Source organism: Desmodus rotundus, chromosome 3 (genome assembly GCF_022682495.2).
Source record: "Desmodus rotundus isolate HL8 chromosome 3, HLdesRot8A.1, whole genome shotgun sequence".
NCBI classification, from domain to species: domain Eukaryota; kingdom Metazoa; phylum Chordata; class Mammalia; order Chiroptera; family Phyllostomidae; genus Desmodus; species Desmodus rotundus.
The window spans coordinates 46,259,866-46,274,946 of record NC_071389.1 but is presented as its reverse complement, the minus strand read 5'-3'; the positions used below and the strand labels follow the sequence as shown (position 1 = coordinate 46,274,946).

Here is a 15,081-nt window from a genome sequence, read left to right as displayed (position 1 = left end):
TCAAATATCTTTCAGGCATCTTTTTTCCTCCCATATTTTCAACTACTCCCTATATACTGGGTTGTCAATCTTCTTTTTTGGCAAAACAAAAAAGAATTTTCTCTTTATCCCTACTTTATATTTTAGGTCAATGTCATTTCATCATGGACCTCTTCTCTGAGATATCAAGACCCTCAGCTACACACTCTTATGACTCCAAGTTCTTTCCCTGCAAAACTGTATTGAATGGTTTATCATTAATTTTTTGTATAATAATTCAATTAACACCTACATAAGAATATACTTTATGTTGTATGTTTTTCATTACCACTGGAACACTAAAACCTACTACAATGACTGGCACAAGGTAAAAGCAACTAGATAATTTTTAAATATATGACTAAATAAATGAATCCCGCTTACTGCACACATCTCACTCTAGCCCTGTGCCAAACCAACATATGCCATTTTTATTCCACCACACTATGACCCCTTATTCTTTCAGTTCTGAGCTTCTGGAGATCCTCCCCAATTTTTCTCTACCCAAATTGTATAAATCCTTCAAATTTCTAGCAAAGCTCTTTAAAGCATTTTATTTAATTAATCTCTTCTGGGTTTTTTAATTTTTTGATGTTTTATTATTTATACTATTACAGTTGCCCCAATTTTTCCCCCTTCACCCCCTCCACCCAGCCCACCCCACATATCCATAGTTAATCCTCACACCTTTGCCCATGTTCACGGGTCCTTCTTCTAAATTCTTTAACTAAATTCTTTCTTCCTTCTTTCTAAATTCTTTAATCCCTTCACCTTCTTTTAGTCAGTCCCTACCTCCCCACCCCCTCTTACAGTTGTCAATCTATTCCACAATTCTATGCCTCTGGTTCTATTTTGTTCATTAGATTCCACTTATAATTGAGATCATATGATATTTGTCCTTCCCCAACTAACCGGCTTATTTCATTTAGTATAGTAGTCTCCAGTTCCATCCATGCTGTTGCAAAAGGTTTGAATGCCTTATTTTTTTGTTGTGTAGTATTCCATTGTATAAAGGTATCACAGTTCTTTCTACCCACTCATCCACTGATGGGCACTTAGGTTGTTTCCAAATCTTGGCTATTATAAATAGTGCTGCTTTGAACAAAAGGGTACATAAATTCTTTTGAATTGGTGTTTTGGGATCCTGAAGGTATATTCCCAGCAGTGGGATCACTGGGTCAAAGGGCAGTTTCATTTTTAATTTTTTGAGGAATTTCCATACTGTTTTCCACAGTGGCTGCACTAGGCTGCATTCCCACCAACAGTGCACTTGGATTCCTCTTTCTCCACATCTTCACCAGCACTTGTTGTTTGTTGACTTATTAATGATAGCCATTTTGGTAGGAGTGAGGTGGTATGGTATCTCATTGTGGTTTTAATTTGCATCTCTCTGATATCTGGTGATGTTGACCCCTTTTTGATATGCCTATGGGCCATCTGTATGTCCTCTTTAGAGAAGTGTCTATTCAGGTCCTTTGCCCATTTTTTAATTGCATTGTTTGTCTTCTTGGTATTGATTCATATGAGTTCTTTATATATTTTGGTGAATAAACCCCTGTTCAATGTACTGTTGGCATATATGTTCTTCCATACAGTTGGTTCCCTTTTCATTTTGATGATAGTTTCTTTAGCTGTGCAGAAGATTTTTAATTCTGTTTTTGATTTACTGTACAATTTAGACTTAAGTTGAATAAAGATAAAAGGGGAGCCTCAATATGTTTTATTTTCTTTTTAATAACATTTTTCTGATTCATAATTTTACCCAGTGATAAAAATATCTTCCATAATAATTTCTACTACAATTTGAAATTTAAAAATATTTTTATTATTGAAAATAATGCCAATCTTTAATTAAACTAATTTTAGTTTAGCCCATTTTTGCCACTGATGCCAGGAAATGATCCAAACTAGATAAAATAAGAGTATAATGCAAGGAAGTATTAGAAGACTGAGATGCAAAGAGGGCCAAAGGACTCAGATAGATTGAGGCTCCTATCTAGCAAAGAGATACCAGAAAAGAGGAAATAGAATGGTGACCCAAAAGAGAAAAAGTAATCTCCCCCAATTCTATCAATGGGAGGGGGAGTGGATGCTTTGGCAAACAGAAATAACAGTGTTCGACCAGTTGAGGCATATCCCAGGCAAAAGTGAATGGTCAGATCAAATCTTCAGGACCAGAGAGGAAAAACTAGAGTAGATGGAGCTGAACAGAGGTAGCAATACAACAGAAATATGATTACTTTCAAGAGTCAGCACACACAGCATGAGCTCCTAGAAATGCTGTGGGTCTTCCAAAGCACAAAAGGGAAAAGAACTAAGTGAGTTCAGTGAGTTTGCAGGCTGAGGCATGTACAAAATTGTTCAATGTCTGGATACTTTCTCCTATCTCCTAACCCTTTATATGTTTTAGAGAATAGTTTCTATAGTTAAGCCAATTCATAACATTTTGTGGCATAAAACTAGTGAACTAGGCAACCCAGAAGTAGTCTATAATACCATGTATACATTAAATGTATTGTCTAATTACATTAAAATAACAACTTAAATTAGGGCTGATGATTCTTTTTCTACTGAAATATTCTGAACTTGAGTCCAAAGGGAGTAAAAAACAAGCAAACTACCTTTTCCTCTCCTTTGAAACATGAAATTTAAAACTCTCAACACACATTATTTAAGGGAAATCTAGGAGTTATAAATTTTGATGACATATAAATCTTGATGATAAAATATTGTTAATATTTTAAACACACAATTCAACATTCATGGTACATATAGAAAAGAGTAAAGGGTATGCAAAACATAGAGAAAAAGAAGAAAGAAGCTAACTCACAAAGGGGGAGAAAGAAATACAAAACCTAGAAAGGTACAAAAGGTTAAGAAAAAAGAGGATTCAGTAAAAGAAATACAAGAAACTTGTAACATGGATTAGCAGTGAAGCACAGAAAGATCGAGATTAGGGGAGACAATTCTGTTAAACCGAGTGCAGGGGTGGGGCTGGGACCTGTGTTACTGGGTTAGTCAATCTGTCATTCACTGGAGTGGGTGATTCACAGAAGCATCACCCATTGTCTCTACCTTTTTGAAATGCTAATTAACCAAACATTTAATATTAATAGCACAAGATGATTTGAATGGAAAGCTTAAGACAAAATTACCAAAAAAAAAAAAAATTACTTTCAGCCTCTTCTCCTGCTCCTCCCATGTTTTTAGGTTGGGAGCTTTTGTTCTCATTTGGCACATCTACCTGCTCTCTGGCATCCTTCCTGAGTCAGTCTTGCTTTCAGCTGGCTGCTAACATATTCCAGCTAAGGTTCTAACTAAAAATCAAAGAATACTCTCGAGTATACTACTTCCTGGAGGCATGTATATTTTGAAGAAGGGACCTCTTACTACACTCAATTACTGAAGAACAGCATGCAGTAGGCCTGGGAGTTAGTGGTCAATAGGCACCACCCTCTTGGAGCTCCATGCAGCTCTCAAAGAAGCAGGATGAGCAAGGAGAGCCTGGGCCAGGGGCCAGGTGATAGAGACCATGAAAAATAAGATGGTTTGGTGGATGCAGAGAGAGAGGGTGAGTAAAGTAAAGTATTCACTGCTCCACTCTGTCCATACTGTCCTGTAGGATGCATTCTTCTAGAGAGTTCTCAACGATGTTTTTGCTGAAAAGTTTGTTGCACAGTGTTGAGCTTAAAGTGATCTCTTAGGCTATGACACCCATTTTATTTTTTACTTCATCATTCAAACAGTGTTTGATATAGAGTAGAAGTAAGGGAAGAAGTAAAGAAAGGGAGAGAGGAAACACAGAAACAAAATATATTATTTAATACGGATTAAATAAATGATACCATGGCACCTAAACCTCTACTTTGGAGACTGTACCCTAAATGGAATAGAGAGTCTACTTGCACACGGAAATCTTGCCCTTGTGACATTATTTGAAATGTTTGTACGTACCATCAAAGAAAATAGACAGCATCCCAAGGATTTTCACCAGTTCAGCATCTTAAATAATACTTTGCAATTTATTAGTCAAAGTGGGAGCATTTAATATATGTCTTTGCACAAATATTAGAGTTAAAAAATACAAAAACTATAGCATCTCAGGATTACAATTTGAAACATTCAAGTCTGCCATAAGGAAGACCATAATTACTGTGAGTAGCATTATCTCTACCACTTCATTATACTACCGACCCTGTATCACTGTAAAGTATGTCTCCGAACAGATCATTAAACATTGACATCAGTAATAATATGTTCCAAGCACTTTACATGCGTTACTTTAATTCTCAGGACAATTTTATGAAGTGGACACCATTCTATCCCCTTTTTCACTGAGGAGGAAACAACATTTAGAGAAATTGTACAACATGCTCATGCTAACAAGGCCAGTTGGTGGTGAGGCCCTGAGCCAGAACTACATTCTATTTAACTCATCATTGTACCACCTCCTTCCACATATATCAAATTCTGCACAATAGAACCTCCAGGATTTTAAGAAGCCTCCCCTGGGGCCACCACAGAGGGAGTAAAAGTTGGGGGGACCGTGGAGTTATAATCCTTCTCATGTGCAAACCAAGCAGTGCTGTTTAAATATGTTTTAAAAGTTTGAGTCCTGATTATAATTTTATACTTTAAGTTGAAGAAATATTTCTACTGCTGATAGGAAAAATTTGAAAACCACTGATCTATAGTCTTAAAACTTGACTTTTTTTCCATGACAAGCTTGAATTATTGAAGAGCTGTGAGCACCAGAACCATATGGGGTTCATCAAGAACTAAAGAGATAAAAAAAAAAAAAGACACAATTCCAGCTCTGCATTAATAGAAAATGAACCTTACAGGCAGCTGATCAATAATTAAAAAAAAAAAAACAAGTGCTAATTTACTTGCAGGCTGCAGCCAAATTCTGGAATAACAGACAAACACACACATGCAAAGATATATATGACTCACTGAAATATATCATTTTTCCTCTACACTATCGATTTCAAAGATTACTGAATTTAAAAATATGAATTTGATTTTATATTTCGGGTGTACTGCACCAAAGTTGCACCAATGGGAGATTGCTTTCCTTCTGGCTACACCATGTTTTCTGACTGTGAGTCAATGTCCCTCCTGGACAATGCCTCCTTGCCCTCTTGCTCTATCCACTGCCCTTCTCTGTAAAGGAATGCCAGGTAAGAGTAAAGAAGAAGGGATATTAATTCCTACTTCATTAGTCCATGGCAAAAGAGTGTTATACCCTATCTACTATTACCTAATCAACTGTATTAGTCTATTTATTTTTAATATCTGTAAATGCAGAATTTAGCAATAGAATTCCAGATTTAAATACCAATTTTGTCACTACACTTGAATATGTTATTTACTATCGCAGAGTCTTCTGGAATTAAGGTTAATAATGTCCAGTGAGCAACAAAATGAATGCTGGTTGCAAGCACTTTTGTATTTCAAGTAAATATGATTTATCATAATGATCACCAAATGAGTAATTAGAACTGGCCATTTCAAGGTTAAGATCATAAAACCAAAATATCCTAAATTTAATAGTTAAAATATTTCATGATTCTATGTGCATGTGTTATGATGACTACAATTAAGAAGATATTTTGTCTATAATTCTGATTATTATAGTAGCATATGAATTGAAATTAACATAGAAAGTAAAAGTATTATTTGTAAATACTTATAAGAATTAATATTGGGGTTGTCTTACTTTAGGAAAGAAGAGTCAATAAACTCTTCATTTCTCATCTTTTAATCTAAAACATTTGAACAATTAAAAGCTGAAAAAAACATTTGCTTTAAAATATTTGTAATAAAAATCATATTTATTTTAACATTTCTAGTCAAACTCTCTTGTATTAGATTATATTCTACCAACTTAGAGCAATTTTCCTAGCTAATTATATATTTTCAAGTTTTATTGGGTCATTATACTAAAAAGAAAAGTGCATAAAGGTAACAAGGAAAATAAAGGCTAAGAATGTGAACATGCATGTTCACAGTAACACTGGGGCACAAAGCAAGCCTTGGTTTGCAGCTGAAAAAAGGGAAAAAGCAAGATTATCCAGCCACGTATTGTGTAATCAGCCTTTGCAGGCACATGCCATGACATTGTAAAGCAAAGTGTGCACCCTTCTTCAGGAGGCAGTCTGCCCCAGCAGTTGTGTGGGTCTCTTTGTTGAAGTGAAGAACATAGATCTGTCTTTAGAGGATATACTACCATTCATCTGTGTTTTGTTTGTTCATTTGTTTGGCCAAAGCCTGAAATACTGCTTACAGAAATTGGAATGGGGTTTCTGACAATAATAATAGCTAATACTTTATTGAGTGTACACTATACGCCAGGCACTATCTGAGTGCTTCATGTGAATATCAATAATAGCAAACAAATACTAGGTATTATGTGCTAGTCAGGGTCCTAAGCACTTTTTATATATGAGCTTGTAAACTTATCACAACTATCTTATAAATTAAATGCTATTAATGCCATTATACAAATCAGGAAACAAAGACATTGAGAAGTACCTTTTCCTTTGGTGCGATAACTAGCAGAACTATGAAACTGCCTGACTCCCGAAACCTGAGAGCTTAGCCTCAAAGCTATGCTGTCATCCAGTAGACCTCCCCTAATTAGGACCATATGGAGATAATAGAGGATATGGGATAACATTACTAGGTCTAGAAAGGAACCATTGATATTATCAAGTCCAAGCTCTCTTCTGAGTGAGACTGATAATCTACCCAAGGTCCAAAGCCAGCCTGGGTCAAGGCAGAGATTGTACCCATGAGTTCTGATCACATTCACTGTCCCTTCTACTGTTTATGTTAAAGCATTGAGAAAGAAACGTCATTGTACTTCAAGGGCATTTCCTAGTCTTCTTAGAAAAAAACCCTAAACTTGGATTTATGCTTTTTCTATAAAGCAATATTGGCCAAATGCTACTGATATTTAAAATTCTTTTTCGGAGTTGTAAGCCTGACTAAGAAAGGCAGTGAAGAGATAACATTTCATGGATCAGGGAAAAATGTATATTATTAAATGTTTATATTCTGAAACATATATATTTGACAAGATTCTTAAAAATTGAAAGTAAAAATAAAATTACTAAAATCCACTCACTATCCTAAGCTTGACACTTAATACTCTAAAATTTTCCAGAACTCACAATGAAACTAAACAAATATAACCTCTATGGTTGGTAGAAGACCTAAGTGTTTACTGTACCTAAGTCAATAGGAAAATTTTTGTGGTGGATACTACAAACAGAAGATCAAGTGAATTTGGTAGCGAGTTAGCTGTGAAATGAGGTAGAAGGAGGTTTGCGTTGAAAGTTTGCCAGCCTGGGAGGCTCAGAGCATTAACATGTAATCAACAGAATTAGGAATCTCATGGAAATGTCAGTCTGGGAAAAATCAGTATAGTTTCAAGCCTGTTAAATTTATAGCAGATAGTAAAGAAGGGTGGAAAGGTATTGGTTTTTTTTTTTCTTTCATTCTACTTCTTAAATTTTGTTTCTGTAGAATTGTGTTCTTTGAAAACATCTACCTTAACAAAATCTCTGATTTCTATTATATGTGGTATTCCAAATGGGTGATTAGGCCTCTAAAGAGATAAAGATTTTAGCTTATTTGGCATTGTTTCAAACATTTACTCCTTTTTATGCTACAGTGGGATTTTCCTATGGTTTTATAAAAAAAGTACACAACTTTCTTATAATTTGTTTTTCAGACAATATTCCTATCATATCATTCCTTAAGTTACCCTCTCTTAATATTGTCTCAAAGCCTATTTTTTAAACAATATATTCTAACATGTTCTTGAGCCAAACCCTAAATGGTGTCCTATTGCAATCACTTGATTCAATTAGAAAGAACAAGGATGTAATGAACAACTAAAATGCTGGTTTCCTAGAGAGGCTATATATCTGAACAGCTAAGAAATCTCTGAGTCTGCCTTCTATCACATAGTCTTCAAAGTTGGTGTGTAAAGCACTTTATTGAGGGTAAGCTATATATAGGCATATTTTAAAATATGCTCATTTATATGCATACATAATATTTTGATTCAGCATTCATATTTATAATTTAATGTGTACTTAAAATAAATACATATATATTGTATATGCCTGAATTTTCATACTGATATGAAATGCAATAAAGATTATATCAGCACACTAGAGGATATTAATATTAATACACTCCATCTCATATTCTTCTCTTATCAAGGAATATGCCAAATTTACTTACATATCAAGAGTTTATTCATTATTTAATAGTGAAAAAGAGAAAACATTATAATTTATTCATCTGTGTATCCATCTACTGATATAAGAAATATTTATTAAAAATCTATCTTCTTACTGAGGAAAAACATATCCTTATTAATAACTTTATCATTTGCAGGTCCATAAAATCCTTTAGACATATTATGTGGCCAAGATATTTTTTAATAAATTTGTGAATTGGCCTAGTTAGTGTAGCTCCCTAGAAATAAATCAGAACAGTAGACTTAAAGTTATGGAAATAGATACTAGCTTAATGCAAAACTTCCCAAATATTAAAGTTAGTCAACAGTGAAATGGCTGCCTTGGGAAGAGAGTTTCCCATCTTTAAAAATATTTACACAGAGTCTGGTGACCAGCCATCAGAGATGTGATACAGGTTGCGTGGCTACCTGATTGGATAAGCAGTAAATGAGACAACCTCTGAAGTATTCCAAGATATTGGGAAGCTAGATTTGTATTTTTAAAAACATTCTGAAATGCCTTGGTGAAAGATCTAATCGAATGTTATTGAAATAGTGTTTATATATTATTTGTGCCCATGATGGATTGTATTTTTATCCTCTAGGACTCTTTGCAAGTGCAAGCAACTCTACTCCACATTAATAAAGAACACTTGTGTAGAGAGCCTCTCAGAGTGGAGAATCCTAAAGAAGCAGGAAGAAGCATGTACAGTACTCGGTAGGCAGCACAAGAGCTAAAAAATAACCCCCAGAAGAGATTATCAAAATATGTATCACTCAGATCTTCCTGTATACAAGTTTTTTCCTATATTTTATAAGCATTTCTTCCTGAGGCCAATCCTCCAGTTAACAGATACAACATACACTTATATAGTACTTACATACAATAAGAAACAGAAAAGAGTGATATAGATCAGGAGAAAAATCTCTGCAATACTACCCTAATCAGGGTAGTATTAGGGTAGTATACTACCCTAATCAGAGTATTACTACCCTGTTGGGTAGTAATGCTCTACCCAACATTGACCCTTTCTTCAAAAGACTTTATCCTAAAGCATCACGGTCAAGTTTATACTGTACCTCTTTATTCTTTACTATGTGATTGGTGATTATTTAATAGTGGTTCATGCATGCATGTTTGTTTTCTCCCTCAGGTGGAGTACAGGCTACGTGAAGGGATTAAGCAAGATGTATATATATTTATATATAAATATTATTATACATACTATATATTTACACGTTACACAAAGACATAAATATATAATACATGTTTATATATTATATTACATATTGATTTGTGATATATCAATGTGTAATATATAATATACTAACTTGTCATATATTTATGTTACACAAATACATAAATATATATGAATATTACATACATAATATAGTATACATTATGCATATCACATATAATGTATGATGTGTAATATTGATATTTATAAATATATAACCTATACATTTTTATATATTACATGAAGACACAGACAACAGAGTGGTGATAGCCAGAGGGGACAGACAGTGGATATTTGTGGAGGTGAGCAAAAGGGAGGAAATGGGGATAGAAAGAGACTCTTCTTGGGGTGATGGGCACATTATGCAATGTGCAGATGATGTTTTATTGAGTTGTACACCTCTACGGTTTTGTGAACTAATGTCACACCAATAAATTCAATAAAATACATACATAAATGCTTATCACACAAAAATAAAAAATAAAGATGTTGTCTTGCAATTCTCTTACCCAGACCCTGGAATGCTGATGTTAATCATTTTCTCCACTTGGAATTCCTTCTCTCTTATCCCGGATTGTCTGAACTGTTCATACTGCAGGGCCAGCTATTGTGGGGAGTCTTTTATAGGTCCTATAGCCCTCAGTAACAACTTCTTCTCTGAATCCTCACAATGTACCACTAATTAGAACTGTGCATATGCTACCATGTCCTTGGCAACACTTCTCCTGTCTGAGCCAAAAACATGATTCTTTCCTGGAGGGAAAGTGTGCCAACCTTGTGAACCCCTGATAAGCTTACTTGTCTTTCTTGGAACATAGCAACCTTAGAGTAACCCAAAAATATTGTCCAGGATCTAGTGTGAGGGCCAAAAGATTTTAATAGGATGAAGTTGATATCCGAGCACCATGCAGTCTACTCACAACAAATTGGAGTACAGCTGCTTTCACTATCTTTAGTTCTATAATAATGCTACAACCAATTCAAGTATGCCTGAGGGTAGGAGGACGAAAAGCCTCTGTAGAACCTTACACACAATCTGAGGTTATTAGAGCTCTCCAAGGTACCAAAGGAATATAGCCACTTAGTCTACTCACCCAATGGTAAGAGTCCTATTTCTTGGTATTCTGTAAGTGACACCATTTATTTGTGCATTTATGTGACTTCCATTATTATGATGCCAGACACTTGCCTTAATCTGAACCTTACTGAACCTAGCAAAATGCTGTAGCACGTCTGTTATTTTGACCTAACTATGACATGTTCTGGCAACTGGCCTCCTAGCTGCATTGCTGGCCAGCAACAAAATTTCCTGGCCAAATTTTATTTTTAAAATATACATGTCTAGTCTTTCCAATATTAATGAAAACTCTTGACAGAGAAATTGTGCCTCTGTGTATCAATAAGTGCTTGATAATAATGATGGATGTATTTTTCTTTGACTTCTATATACAGTTTAGTATAGGTCTCAGTCACAAGTGACCACTCAGTGAATCTTGTTGGCTAGTTGACTTAAACTGAAGAATTCACACCTGAAGCTTGAATGGTGCCTACAAATGAATGAGAGAAGTATGCTTAGCTCCTATATCTCTGAGTGTATTGTCTATTTAACTAGTCCTCCAAACCATATCTGAACAGACTTCCAGCTTAGATTTAGGTTAGTGCTATACAGTAGGAAAAAAAAAAGAGTATGGTTATATGTATAATATCTAATGGCCTGTTTCTGGATGCAAAGGAACTCCCATAGAATACTGATTTACAAAGGATGTGATATAGTAAAAGTAATTTTCAAAAATATATTTACTACTCAGCCATAAAAAGAACAAAATCTTACCTTTTGCAACAGCATGGATGACCCTGGAAATTATTGTGCTAAGTGAAATAAGCCAATTTGAGACAAACACCATGTGATCTCCCTTATATGTGGAATATAATCAACAAAATAATTTAACAAAATAGAAACAGAAGCATAGATACATAAAACAGACTGAGATAGCTGTCAAAGAGAAGGGGGTTGAAGGGCTGGGTAAAAAAAAAGTAAAGGGATTAAGGATGGGAGGTGGGGATGGCTGGGTGGGGGAAAAATGGAGACACTGTACTTGAACAACAAAAATAAACAAACAGTGCTGGGAAAACTGGATATCCACATGCAAAAGAATGAGACTTGACCCTTATCTTACACCATATGTTAAAACTAACCCCAAATGGATTGAAGTCTTAAAGGTAACGCCTGAACATATAAAACTCCTAGAAAAAAAATGATTAGGGGTCTTCATGAGATTAGTTTTGGCAATAATTCCATGTTATGAAATGAAATGTATAGGCAATAAAAGCAACAAAAGACAATACAAAAGAAAGAAAAAATATATATGTATGATACATAGACACAGCAATAATATGGTGATAGCCAGAGGGAGGAGGAGTGGGAGAGGTGGAAGTGAGCAAAGGGAGGTTAAAGGACGACAGAAAGAGACTTGATTTGGAGGGATAAGTACACAGAGTATGCGAATAATGTCTTATTGAGTCATGCACAAAAAGTCATCCCAGTAAATTCAATAAAAAATAAAATAAATGGAAAATATTTACTAGAACGTCATATAAATTTGCACAGACCATTTAAATAACTCTATGTGAAATGTAAGCTTATTTAAAAAATGATTTTTAAATAAATTAGGCTTCAGTTTCTTAATGATTTCTAAGCTAGGAAAAGCACTCATACACTTAGTTGTTATTGCAATACCAAGATAAAAATATGCAGCAGACAACTAGCCCCAGGCAATGACACTGAAGGTAATAACCAGGTCATCAAAACTGTTCATTAGTTCATCATAACTATAAATCATCATATTATGATGCATTTAAATGTGGAAATAGTAAGACCTACTACCATTAATTTAGGAGCATAATTACTCTCAAAAGTAGCAAGAAAATAAGAAATGCTGTTTTCAATTTTATAGGTAGTTTCATCACTATAAATTATGAAATTATGTATTTGTTACATCCTATACCATTTTATTCTTAGATCACAGTCTACATCAAAAAGTTTTACAATTATTTTATATACATTTATATTCTGCCTTAGAATACAGTGAGCATTCAATTAATATTGTTTGGATAAATGTATAACATAAGCATATTCCACGAATTTAAGATTATGTTCTATAGACACTTTTATAAAACAGAATCATTTCAAGTCTGATAATGCTACTTATTTCCAAATACTAATCTTAAATTGAATTATTTGGAAAACCATCTAAGATGCTCTCCCTGCAAAATAATTTCTAAGTTTCATAAGGGATTTAAGAATATTATTCTCATATTGGAAATTTCTTGAGATTTCCATTAGTGTCCACACAAGCAAAAGAAGGCAAAGTTGAAATTATTGATCACTTCATAAGGTATATAAACGTCTAATCAATATGTTGTACACCTGAGGCTAATATAATATTGTATGTGAATTATAATTCCAAAATAAACTTTAAAAAATACTGAATCTTAAAGCCTATTCATTCTATCTACTGAATTTTAAAAGTCATAAGACATACTCTTTAGATAGAAGTTTTGTCTTACTTTGTACTAAAACAATTAGCTACAATAAATTCCTTATTTTATAGATGAAGATATTCAGACACAGAGAGGTTAAATAATCTACCTCAGGTCACCTAGTCAATAACTAGAAGAATTATACCAAACTGCCCACCCACAAACATACAATAGTAAAAAAGCAATTTCCATCTTGAAGATTCTATTATCTATGCAGAGCTACTCAGGTGCCAATTATTAATGGTTTGAAAATACAGCTGGAATAAATGGTGCCACTTGACTCCAATTTCCACATGCAATTATATATGATTGGTGAAATGTAAATGGTTCATAGAAAGCACTCTTGAATAGAAATTTTCTTAAATCTCAATAATAGTGGTTTATCACCATTAAGTATTTCTGTACTTCACAGGCAGTTATAATCAGGGGATAAATAGTAGTTGCCCACACCTGAGCTTCTGAACCCAAGAAATAGATGATATAGAGACTTTTACTAGAAAGGAATGACTTAGTTCATTTTATTTTTATAATTTACTAAAGAGTTTCTGGTCATCAAAGTCACAAATGATGTTTTAAAAACAAGGATATCTATAGAAATATGGAAATATTTTGCTATTTCCACAATACTGTCTATGCTTAAACAGAGTAAGCTGAATTAGCAAAGCAATATGATTCCATATGCATTTTTGACCACAGAAAATCAGTTGTCTACCACCACTACTGAATATATGTAGAATTAAAAAATTATTCGTTTGTAGACATGATAAATTATTATCCTATCTATGGTAACTATATGTTATATGTAGACTTTTATTTAGGTAGCTTTTATTTCTAAACACATCAAGTTGTAGGCCAAGTCTAGTGGATATGAGCATCTTCTTCCAGACTTATTTTAATACTTCATTAATTGATATTTAAATTAATATGTTGGATCCAAGATGGCAGAGGAATAAATGGAAGCTATACTAACTGGCTCCGAGCCCCAATCTGGAATTACAACTAAATTGTAGAAAAACCATCCTGAATAACCTACTGAACACTAGCTGGAGAGAAGCCTTATAAACAAGGACAGACAGAAGAAAGCACTTCACCACAGTAAGACTGGTAGGGAGTGTGGAGGAGGTGCAGGAGGGTTGGCTGGGCCACCATAGGTGTGCAGCTAAAGTTCCAGAGGGAAATTTCAGTGGCCAGGGAGTTCCCCCTGAAAAGTGTGGTGTCTAAACCCCAAGCTGGGCTCCCCAGCCTACAGTACCAGAGCTGGAAAGTAACCCAGATAACATCCTGCTTTGAAAAGTAGTAGAGTTTCTGTCTGCCAGGAAGACATGGCTGGAGACACAGAGAGACTCCTAAAAGGCCAACACACAAAATTTCATTTGTAGCCACTTACCCTGGGCTCTGGCAGAAGGACAGAAGAGTGGACCAGAGACACTTGAGAATAGTCTTGGGTTGGTGGCTCTGGAGATAGAATTAAAGGTACAGAGGCCAGGATCCCTGTGCTGAGTCATTCTCCATACTGCAGAAGCCATCTTCCTCAGGCAGACCACTCCCCTCCAAGTGACATCAGCCTGAGGGAAAGCAATAGCCCTGCCCACAGGAATTACTCTGCCTCAGCTGGTGGTGCTTAATCAGGGTTGCTGATTGCAGCCTGAGGCTATGTCATTGATTAGTTTAACAACTAAGGTGGAAAATCAAAGAAGCAGCCATAATGGGAAGACAAAGAAACAGACTCCAAATGAAAGAACAAGAGAATTCTCCAGAAGAAGAACTAGATGAAATGGAGGCAAGAAATTTATCAGATAAAGAGTTTAGACTAATGATTATAAGGACACTCAACAGCATGAAAAAAGATATAGAAGCCATAAAAAAGGACCAGTCACAAATAAAGAATGTACTATCTGAAATAAATAATACACTGGAAGGAATAAACAGTAGGTTAGGTGAAGCACAGGATCAAATCAGTGTTTGGGAGACAAGGTAGAAGAAAACACCCAGGCAGAGCAGCGAAGAGAAAAAAGAGTTTTAAAAAAT

General features: G+C 34.7%; 1 protein-coding gene across 2 annotated transcripts in view; it reads right to left on the bottom strand.

The window, feature by feature from the left end:
• The window catches only part of PDE4B (phosphodiesterase 4B), a 513,377-nt gene that overhangs the window by 308,441 nt on the left and 189,855 nt on the right, over positions 1 to 15,081 (bottom strand). The window lies entirely within an intron of this gene.